The sequence below is a fragment of the Mustela putorius genome, unplaced genomic scaffold, assembly GCF_011764305.1.
Source record: "Mustela putorius furo isolate JIRA1106 unplaced genomic scaffold, ASM1176430v1.1 tig00003853_pilon_pilon_pilon, whole genome shotgun sequence".
Taxonomy (NCBI): domain Eukaryota; kingdom Metazoa; phylum Chordata; class Mammalia; order Carnivora; family Mustelidae; genus Mustela; species Mustela putorius.
This window is the reverse complement of record NW_025422005.1, coordinates 78,102,719-78,114,450: the sequence shown is the minus strand read 5'-3', so window position 1 is coordinate 78,114,450 and position 11,732 is coordinate 78,102,719. Positions and strand designations below refer to the sequence as shown.

At 40.6% G+C, this 11,732-nt stretch overlaps 1 pseudogene; it reads right to left on the bottom strand.

Moving 5' to 3' along the window:
• Window positions 1-664: 664 nt before the first annotated feature.
• On the bottom strand, window positions 665-748 carry LOC123387403 (annotated as a pseudogene).
• Between the last annotated feature and the right edge of the window lie 10,984 nt (window positions 749-11,732).

Genomic DNA, 11,732 nt, shown 5'->3' with positions numbered 1-11,732 from the left:
GTAAAACAAAATAAAACAAAACAAAAAAAACACATGGAACAAAAACATTTTGGTAAGTATGAGGGCATATCTCAGCAAACACTGACTATGAATAACATAATGTAACAACATACTCTTAATTTTTTAAGGGAAAATAGACTAGAATTAAAATACTGGGTTTATCTACTAGCATTAAGATAATCCAAGGTCCTTGATCATTTGGGAGTAAGGTAAAGATATGAACTTCAGATTTTGTTAGATGAGTATGCTAAACTAGCTAGTTTAATCCCTGAAATAATAAATACAAGCACATGTACTTTCCAACCAGTTAGAGAGAAACGGAATTAGAAAAAGAAAAAAAAATCAATTCAAGAGAAGGCAAAACAAGAAAGAGAAAAGAAAGTAACAGTAATAGCTGGGGTCCTGGGGGGCTCAGACAGTTCAGCATCTACCCTCAGCTCAGGTCATGATCCCAGGGTGCTTGGATTGAGCTCTGTGTCTGGCTCCCTGCTCAGCGGGTGAGCCTACTTTTCTTTCTCTTCCCTGCTCCTGCTCTCTCTCACTCTCTCTCTCTCTCCCTCAATTAAATAAATGTTTTTTAAAAAGTAATAGTAATAGCATCTAGAAGATTCAGAACAGCATCTTGCATGTTATCATTTTATATATATTAGTGCAATAACTTATTATTACTATGACTGTTATTTCTATTTTGTGTGTCATTCTTGCACAGGGACCATGCTAATCTTCTCTGTATTGTTTCAATTTTATTTTATTTTGTTGATTGGTTTATTGAGAGGTTCAAATTGGATGGTTCTATACTTTCAAATCCTCATTAACTGAAAGAAAGAGGAAATCTCCAAACAGGTTCAGAAATGGTTTTTGCGGGAGTGCCTGGGTGGCTCAGTCAGGTAAGCATCTGCCTTCTGCTCAGGTCATGGTCTCAGGGTCATGGGATCAGGCCCCAGGTCAGGCTCCCAACTCAACGGGGAGTCTGTTTCTCCCTCTCTCTCTGCCCTGCCCCCCTCACTCAGGTATATGTACTCTCTCTCTCTCTCTCTCTCTCTAATAAATAAGTAAAATCTTGAAAGAAAAAGAAATGGTTTATTGAGGTGAGTGGCCATCTCGCACTCAAAATAAATTCAGGTCCCACCAGGTAGGAAGCAGTGGCTCTTTTCGCTCATACTAGAGCCTGACAAACTTGGAGGCCACTGAGCAGGGTCAAAGCAAAGCCTCCACTCAGAGGAGACATGTTAAAGACAACTTTTCTAGCCAGGGTGGAAAAAATTCCAGAGCTCCTAAAAGGAGGCTCAGAGGTCTGCATTAACACACTGGAGTTGGGCTGTTAGTATGTAGGCGGCCCAACAGACCCACTCTCCTTTCCCTGGATTACATAAAGAGTTTTCAAATACCACCCCCACCTCAGCTGACTGTCTTGAATATTAAACTCCTTGAATCTCCCCATTATCATTCTAATTCATAGATGCGAATGCCTACGCTTCATGCATTTTACACACATCATGATACAATGTCCTCCAGGCCTACTTGTAACTCCGGTATGGAAAATAACTGGCTGAGCTTCCAAAGATAAACCTGGTAGGTGTGATAGCTGCTGAGCGAGGAGAGCAGGGAGCCTCCTGGGAAGTTCCTTTGAATTTGGGTGTGGTGTGAGTCCTTCTGGTCCCAAGGATGGTTTTTATCTAATCTGCCTTGAAACTGCTTGGAGGATCCAAAACTGCTTTGATCAATAAAAAACTGCTGAACTACAGTTTCTCCTCTGAAGCTCTTAAAGATTGGGTCTGCCCTGTTGGAAAGCAGTGTCATAGCAAAAGGATATGTGTACAGCATTGTTCACCAGAGCATTGTTTAAAACTGTGGACTATCAGTAAAAACCCATCAGCAAAGTTGCTGGCACACCCTTATATCATAATGCTAGGTATCTGACTTTTTGCAAAGCAAGTCTCTGAGCAGCATATAAACTACGATCCTATTCTGGAAAAAATCAATAGTAACAATAATAAAGTTAGCACATGCAGGCAAAAAAAAAGGAGGAACATGTGCCAAAATGTTAACAATGATTATTTGGGATTGGGGGAAGTTGGGATGGAATCTGAGGAGAAACATTTCTCCATTCCCTGACCCCCTGGGATTGATGTTGTACCCTCTCATTAGCCAAGGTGAGGCTTTGGTACCAAGCTGCATTCACGTCAAAGGCTTTTTCCTCCCGACAGACATTTCCTTTCTCTACCTGCAAATATTCCACAGTATGTAACAGCTGCTCAATGCCTTCATTCATTTGTACTGTTCTGTTCTCAGCAGGACATGTACCTGTAGGCATTTGCATATTAAAATACGTGAGGTAGCTCACTGTAATATTTGACCACAACATTTGAAATTTATTTATGTGTTATTTTTGGTTAAACTGACAAAGAAGTCATGGTTTTTTTTCTATTTTAGAGTTTAAATTTTTAAAAATTTAATGAAATTAAAAATTTCAATATGTGAGGATATTTATTGCAACTGAGAATTTCAAAGTGCTAAGATTAAAATCTGATATAGACAGCTTGCTCAAAATAGATGGCTTGTTCAAAAATTTAAGGTTCCTGTGCCTCTTTAAAGTTTAAACATGTCTACTTGCATACAACTAGAAAAGTTGACCCCAAATATTGCCTCAGTTTCCTTGATGTTACTAAGGAGTGTATGTCCTTTTACTTTGTCTTGAGACCCAGGCTAACAGAGTTTGGCATATTTTCATAGGTTTTTTTGGCTTGAAATTTATTTCATCCATTCCACTCATTCAATAAACATCTATAATTATCATCATTGGTATTAAAAACAATAGCTCACATTTGACAGGTATTTTCTACCTGCTGGTAGTTAATGCCAGCTAACATTTCATTTCCATTTATTACCTGCAGCTCTTAAAATGCCTTCGTTTTGCCTGGCAATGGGGAGCGTACAAAGATAACCTGGACCCTTAAGATATATGAATAATCCAAATACAGTTCTGTGCTCAAAAGCAGGGTCAGATGTAGGGAGTTGACTGCAAGCTGACATGGTCCTTGTAGTCAAGGGAGTTTTGCTGAGGGCTAGCTCCCGCAATCCCTGCAGGTCACTCACTAATTTGTTTGGCTTACATAAGCACTCTGGGTCAAGCTGACACGGTCCTTGAGCTCCTCTGTAAATATGCTTGAGTAAACTCTTTTGTTTTTAAGCAAGGCTGTCACGTGGGACTTGTGGTCCTCTGACCTCAAGCTCCTTGATAAACATTCTTGTTATTGAACTATAAAATAAAGTCTCTCATGCATGTTGGGGCTCCACTGGGTCATCAGCCCATCAGATCACCTCCTGATCCCAGCTTTCTGACTCGTTTTTCTTAATTTCCCACCATTCTCTCTCTCTCTCTCTCTCTCCCTCTCTCTCTCTCTCTCTCTCTGCCTCCCCTGGGACTTCTTGTGCTGGTCCCTGACAATCAGATACCAGGTTAAAGTAATTCCTAGACTGAATAACTGACTTCCCAAGAAGGAAATCAAGGAAGCTTCATGAGGGAGTTGGCATTATAATTGAGTCTTTCAGTAAAGGATTTGGTCATCTGGAGAAGGAAGAGGGACATTCCAGATAAAGGCAGAAAGGCAGAGGTAGGACTCTGCAGGGCATGTGCTGGGTCCTTGGTATAGTGAGGGCTAAAGCACATGGTACCTGAAGGGAATGCACAGGAAAGAAGTCTTAAGGGGCAGAATCAGTGAAGGACCAGCGAATCATTTATCCTAACACTCATTTTATAGATAAAAACACTAAGGCCTACAGAAAAGGGAAATCCCCTCAGTTATTCAGTAGTGGGGATGGAATTAGACTTTGAGCTCTCTTGGCTCCCATGACTGAGCTTCCAGTTATAGTGGATTGGATCAAGGAGTGCCTAGAATGCCAGGGTAGAGGTACGTGGCCATCTCAATGCAGAGGGGAAACCCTGAAAGTTTTGAGGAGGTTGTGACTAGCAAAGGTGACACAGGGACTAAAGTAATTGGAAGGTTTCTAGGCTAAGTGACTGGAAAGCTGAAAATTATATTTTGATAAATGGCTTCTGTTAATAGAATCAGATTAAAAACCATCGGTCCTTCTCAAAGTAACTATTTGATTAATGTAACCTTTTTTAAAATGTCATGTGTTTAACATTCTTGTTAAAGAGTAAATTAAGGAAGGTTGGAGCAAACAGGACAATCTGTAATGGGTGTCAAATGCTCAATTTGCCTCCTCTGATTGTTTCTGCCCTTGGGAAACAAAATTTCTATCACTTGAGTCCACAACTTCATGTACTTTGTATTCTCTTTACATTTGAAAAAGATATAGAATATTGACTTTCATTTTTAAAAAGTTTTTTTTTTTTTTAAGTAGAAGCTTATTTTAGTTACATTTATTTTTAGTTCTGCTTTCCTCACAAGCAGCATTTCCTAGTACTGAATGAAATAGCAAAGAGGATCAATCTAAGAGGTCACCTTTAGCCACAGACACGTAAAACCTCCCCAGTCGGCACCAAGAATCTCATTCTCGCATCTGTAGAATCACAGACCGGAGATGCACCTCACTATCACCAGCACTCTCAAAGGGAGGCAAAGAGTGGATTGTCAGCCTGTCTGGGTTCCAATCCCAGCTTCGCCAGTCATGAGTCCTGAGGTCTCCGAATCAAGTTATTTCGTGTTTCTGAAAATGATTCTTACCTGGAAAATAGAGCTAGCTAATGATAACTCATCCCGGGTTTGCTTGCTGTGGTTGTGAGAATTGCTAGAGAGCGGACCAATAATGCTGACCACAGTGCCCGGCGCATAGTGAGCATCTTGCTCAATCTTAAGCTCTGTGAATGGTCTCGCCCACACACCAGGACAGACAAGCAGCTCAGAAAGCAGCAGCATTCCTGAAAGGACTTGTCGATTCCCAAGAAACTAGTACCCTTATTTTAGATGCACTCTAGAACGAAAGATGTAACAAAACCACTTCACAGTTTACTTCTCCTGGGTAAACTGTTTTGAGAACATTTCCAAAACCTTTAAGGAAGATGTCTATATCCACCTCTCTGATTTATATAAAACTATCCGCCCAATGCAAAACAGACCCCGTCACTCTCTCTCTCTCCCAGTCTGGCCTGCTTCCCAGCTGTTCACATTCCCTACAGGATTGTTAGAAGCTCCACACGCTGAGCGGGAGGCAGAGGAAAGTAAATAGTTTAGCCAGGCAGGTACCCCACCCACCATTTTATTTTCCTAAATCACTCCTTTAGCTAACATTTCAGGGACAGACACGCGACGCATCTGGCTCCAACCAAATATTTTCAGTCAGTCAGATTCCAAGGTAAATATTTGCCACTTTGATTGCAGCAACAGTGGTAGCGTGAAACAAGGAGCCACTTATCAACCTTCAATCAGGGCCCGCCTGGCGCTTGGGTGACGTGACCTGCCCCCTCCCCGTGAGCCCTTGCGCGGGTCCCGCCTCCGCACTTCCGGTCTTGAGCACTTGGTGTCTGAGCCTTTCTGAGGCCTGATGGGTCTTCAAGGTGAACCCTTGGTAAAAAGTCGGGTTGTGGGATTGCTGAGCTGCTGTCTTCCACCAGATCCTTTCATTTTTAGCAGGTGTTGTCTTTCCCACTGTTCACGACTGACTTGTCGAAAGGTATTGGTTGTAGATGAGAAAGACAAGGGAGGGGTTAAGGAAGTCTCCTAGACGTGTTATTTGGGGGTGGGGTGGGGTGGGGCGGGAGATGTACCCCTGAAACCTGTACCTATTACTTAAATTGCGTCGTTAAGAGACTCTTTTTATTTATTTTTTTAAATTAGAGCGAGAGAGAGTGCCCGAGCATGAAGGGGGAGCGGCAGAGGGAGAGGGTGATGCAGACTCCCCGCTGAGCAGGTAGCCTCCTAGGGGCTCCATCCCAGCACCCCAAGATCATGACCTGAGCAGACGCTTAACTGACCGAGCCACCCTGGTGCCCCAAGAGACTCTTAACATTGGCCCAAGGCTTTTGAGCTAAGATGAATTCTGTGAGAATGAATATATTAGTTTTTCTTATAGATGCATATTTTATGCAGGAAGAATAATAGAGAGTGATGAAGACACAGGAAAATGGCAGGTGGGGTGGTTTTTGCCTCGTTCTATGGCAAGTTTTTTACTTTTTTGGAGTCTTTTTGAGACTGAAAATTAAAGACCCATTGTTTTCCTAGGAAAAGATATGTGAACACAGTATTTCGCCTATAACCTGAGGAGATTCATGGATCCCCAGAACCCATCTGCAGGCTTCCATGGGGGAAACCATGGACCCAAGGTTAGGAAGCCACAGATTTTAGGTGCAGATGCCTTGGTGAGATGCACCTGACATTCCTTGTCTTGCCCAGGCAGAAGTAAGGCGAAAAAAGTGAGGCACTAGCCTTGGGCATAAAATTTAAGGGGGGCATCAAAAGGTTCAGAAATCAAGACAAAATTTTAAGTATTTATTTGAGAGAGAGATTATTATTAATTTATTATAGATATTTATTACAGATATTATTTATTAGAGACAGAGAGATAGCAAGAGAGGGAACACAGGCAGGGGGTGTGGGAAAGGGAGAAGCAGGCTTCTCGCTGAGCAGGGAGCCTGATGCCGGGCTGGATCTCAGGACCCTGAGATCATGACCTGAGCCGAAAGTAAATGCTTAACAACTGAGCCATTCAGATGCCCCAAGATAAATCATATTTTAATGCAGTATTTTAAAGAATCAAATCTGAAAGCTATGGCTGTGGCTTGTCAAACTTTTTTTTGTAAACAAAATTTTACTGGAACCAAGGCCAGAATTAGAGCAAGATGAATGAGGCATGGTTGTACAAATGCAGGTTCAGACTGTCTTTATTTTACAGTTTTTAAATTTTGTATTTTGTTCAATTTATTTATTTATTATTTTATTTTTTTATTTGACAGAGAGAGATTGAGAGTGAGCACAAGTAGAGGGAGTGGCAGGCAGAGGGAGAAGCAGGCTTCCTGATGAGCAGGAAAGCTGACTCGGGGCTCGATCCCAGGACCTTGGGGTCATGACCTGAGCTGAAGGCAGCCGCTTAACCAACTGAGCCACCCAGGCGCCCCTCAATTTTTTATTTCTAAATAGTTCATTAAAATACTGTTTTGAATACTGAGGTTTTTTGACCCCCTCTTGTTTAATTTTGCACCCGGCACTAGTGTCTCCTTCACTACCCTAGCCCTCAGCCCTGCTTGTGTCCAGGATGCTGTTCGAGTAAAATCCAAATGTAATTGATCACTTGCTGTGTGCTAGGCCCCAAGTTCCCACATTTCCAGACAGCTAGGGTAGTGGGAAAAACTCTGATCTATCAAAATGGTTGATGTTTAGTCCTGGCTCTCATGTCCTGCTGGATGACCTTGACCAGTGAACTTAGCTTTTCTGAACCTCTTCTTAATTGCAGAATGAGAGGGTGAGACTGGGTACTTTCCAGTTCTGGCAGTCTGTGGTTCTTAGGACTTTGAAAATGGCAGCTAAACCAAATTGTTCCCCAGAGAACTAGAGTCCTCAATGAACACCCAAATCCACATGCCAGCCCTCTAGTCTTCTCTTGATTTGCCTTCTTGATGGAGGGGTTTTGCATTCTACAGACTTTCATTTGTCTCAGTGTGAGGGCCCAGACTGTCACATGTCTTCAACTTGAGTAGTGATTGCTAGAGTCAAAGATCTTCAGAGCTGATGAAAGTAAAATGCAAAGAGATGATTTAGTTTTGAGGAGAAAGAGGCTCAAACAGGTGAAGTCAGTTGGCCAGGGCGGCACAGTGTCAGATTTAGAACTAAAACCCCAGTGCCTGATTGCCATCCGGTTTTCTTTTCACTTCACCTTGGTGGAGTATGATTCATGCCTTTCTACTTCCCTCCAGAGAATTTCCTAAAAGTACTTTGAATTCTCTCGTAATATTCTCTGTGATTCCTGTGTTTTATTAGTTTCCTTGTTATGATGCTATTCCTAGTGCTGGGAGATTGGAAGCCAAAATTCTTGATCAGTGTCTTACCCTTAGGTCTTCTTCCCTCTCCGAGCCTCATCTTGGATTTAACTTCTATGGGGGATTTAAAAAAAAAAAAAAACTGCTGCAAGGCATATAATCTTAGAAAGCTAACTTCCTCTGTGTTTCTTTTGAAAGATATTTTTAAAACTGGAGAGAAGAAGTGATGCATAACAATCTATAAGGTAGGTACTGTTATTATTGATTTTACTAATGAGGAAATTGAGGCACAGAGGACTAATTAATTTAGATCTACCATCTAAGTATCAGAAGCAGGATTCAAATCCAAGCATCCTGACTCCAGGGTCTGTTTTTTTTTTGTTGTTGTTGTTGTTTTTAACTAGCACAATGTATGGCTTCTCTTGTGCACCATTTCAACTGAGCTTGAACAATTTCAAGGGATGGAAAGTTACCTCAGGAGATCTAGTTCTGTTGCTGGGCAACCTCTTCTGTTGGAATGTCTTCCTTCTGTTCATTGGAATGAGCCATAGACAGTTATCCAAAATGGTTTTCTGTTGTCTAAATAAGAAGGTAAATAAGTGAGTGAAGAACATAGAGTAAAATCTCACAATCTATTTCGTCTCCACCAAACATTCCTGACCCACTCCCAGTTATGTGGGCTTCCTGAAAAAAACACAAAATTCCCTCTTTCAGTTTTGAGTCTATTGAAAGTAAAATCCCCATCCTATGTGTTTGTAACTTATTCTGAGAAAGATTTAGGTTGGCCTGCATAGGTTAGAAAGTATGATTAAGGGCGCCTGGGTGGCTCAGTGGGTTAAGCTGCTGCCTTGGCTCAGGTCATGATCTCAGGGTCCTGGGATCGAGTCCCGCATTGGGCTCTCTGCTCAGGAGGGAGCCTGCTTCCTCCTCTCTCTCTCTGCCTGCCTCTCTGCCTACTTGTAATCTCTCTGTCAAATAAATAAATAAAATCTTAAAAAAAAAAAAAAAGAAAGTATGATTAAGTAGCATAAATTAAAAGTGTGTGACACGATCCAGCAATTTCACTTTTAGGTATTTTTCCTTCAAAAAGAGTAATAAGAGCTTACCAGTATAAATATTCAAGTGATTTTATTTCATTTTTGTAATTGCACAAAAATCATAGGCAACTTAGATGTGCACAAATAAGGAAGTGCCTAAATAAAATAATAAATTAATGAAGTTGTGAGAGGATTTCAATCTAAAATTGAACTGGAGGATATGAAATGGAGACTCTCAGGCATGCTCCCCCAGAAGAATGGAATTTAACTGAGAGACTGATTTCTTGTAAATGCCTGATTTACAGAAGATCGAGGCATATCTCTTGACCAATGAACATCCACCAAGAATCTCCCTGGCAGGCCTTCCCCCTCCTTGCACTCCTTACTCATAAGTACAGCCTGCCCCCGATCTTCAAATGACTCACCTGTAGCTTGATACAGCATGTTTCCCAAATTGCAGTTCTCTCTGCAATTCCCAAATAAACTTGAATTTCTCGTAATTTGACCTTGCCTCAGTTTAGGTTAATGGAGTATCTTTTAATTGTTTTCAATGTATAATATTAAGATAAACTGCATCATTTGCTCTGAAGAAAATCATCACTAATTTAAAAATTGGTGCTTGGTGGCATATCATCTCCATTGTTATCCCAGTGGCAATACAACAGTTCACAGAAATAAACATGGGGCACCTGTGTGGCTCAGTCAGTTGGGCATCTTCCTTCGCCTCAGATCATGGTCCCAGGGTCTGGGGGTTGAGCCCTGACATGGGCTCCCAGCTCAGTGGGGAGTCTGCTCCTCCCTCTGCCTCTCCTTTCTGGCTTGTGTTCTGTCTCTCACTCACTCTCTCTTAAATAAATAAATGGAATCTTAAAAAAAAAAAAAAAGAAAGAAAGAAAAAGGAAGAAACACTCTTTTCTCATTTCAAATGTTATTGAAGAAAACATGGAAAATAATAAAATGTAAATAAGTAAACAAAGAAACTATAATTCTGCACCCAGAAGATAACCACTGTGAACCTTTAAATTGACTTTTTCCCATCTTTTTTCTTTTTTCTTTTTTTTTTAATTAAAGATTTTATTTATTTATTTGTCAGAGAGAGAGCGAGCGAGAGCAAGCAAGAGCGAGCACAGGCAGACAGTGGAAGGCAGAGTCAGAGGGAGAAGCAGGCTCCCTGAAGAGCAAGGAGCCCGATGTGGGACTCGATCCCAGGACGCTGGGATCATGACCTGAGCCGAAGGCAGCTGCTTAACCAACTGAGCCACCCAGGCGTCCACCCATCTTTTTTCTTATGTGCAGTACTTTTTTAGTAGATTTTTTGTGATAAAATATATATAATATAAAATATATTATTTTAAACATATTTAACTGTACAATTCAGTGGCATTTAAGTACATTCACATTATTGTGCCCCTATTATGACTATCCATCTCCAGAAAATTTTCATCATCCCAAACTGAATTCAGTTTCAGTCAACAATAACTCCCCCATTATTCTCTCCTCTAGCTCCTGGTAACCACTATTCTACTTTCTATCTCTGGATTTCGCTACTCTAGTTACTTCCTGTAAGTGCAACCGTACAATGTTAATACTTTTGTTCTTGGCTTATTTTACTTAGCACTATATTTTTAAGGTTCATCCACATGGTAGTGTGTATAAGAATTTCCTTGTTTTAGGGCTGAATAATAGTCCACTGTAAATTAATTTCACATTTTGTTTATTTGTTCATCGATGGAAATTTGGGTAATTTCTACCTTTTGGCTATGGTGAATAATGGTTATGAACATGATGTAGAAATATTCGTTCCTGATTTCAGTTCTTTTGGATCTATTCCCAGACGTGGAATTGCTGGTTTATATGCTAATTCTGTGCTTAATTCATTGAGAACTACCATACTATTTTCCATAGCAGCACCATTTTTTATTAACATATAATGTATTTTAAAAATGAACATATATAAATCCATTAATGTACATTATTTTCTGTAAGATAAATGTTCAAAATTGAGTCAAAATGTAATAGCTAGACAAATAGTATGCTTAAAATGTTTCAATGATATTAAAGATATACGTAACAAAAAAAATTAACATATAATGTATTATTTGCACCAGGGGTACGGGTCTGTGAATCATCAGGCTTATACATTTCACAGCACTCACCATATCACATACCCTCCCCAATTCCCTTAACCCAACCACCCTCTCCATACCTCCCTTTCCCCCAGCAACCCTCAGTTCTTTCATGAGATTAAGAGTTTCTTATTGTTTGTCTCCCTCCTGATCCCATCTTGTTTTATTTTTCCTTCCCTCCACTGAAACCCTGCCCTGCCTCTCAAATTCCTCATATTAGAGAGATCATATGATAATTGTCTTTCTCTGATTGACTTATTTTGCTCAGCATAATTCCCTCTAGTTCCATCCACATCATTGCAAATGGCAAAGTTTTGTTTCTTTTGATGGTTGCATAGTATTCCATTGTATATATATACCACATCTTCTTTATCCATTCTTCTGTTGATGCACATCTAGGTTCTTTCCATAGTTTGGCTATTGTGGACATTGCTGCTATAAACAGTTGGGTGCAGGTGCCCCTTCAGATCAGTACATTTGTATCTTCAGGGTAAATACCCCTGTAGAGCAGCACCACTTTAAATTCCTATTTGCAGTACACAAAGGTTCTGATTTCTGTGCATCCTTGACAACATTTGTTATTAACCAATAATCTTTATCCTAAAGGGTGTGAAGTGGTATGTCATTGTGGTT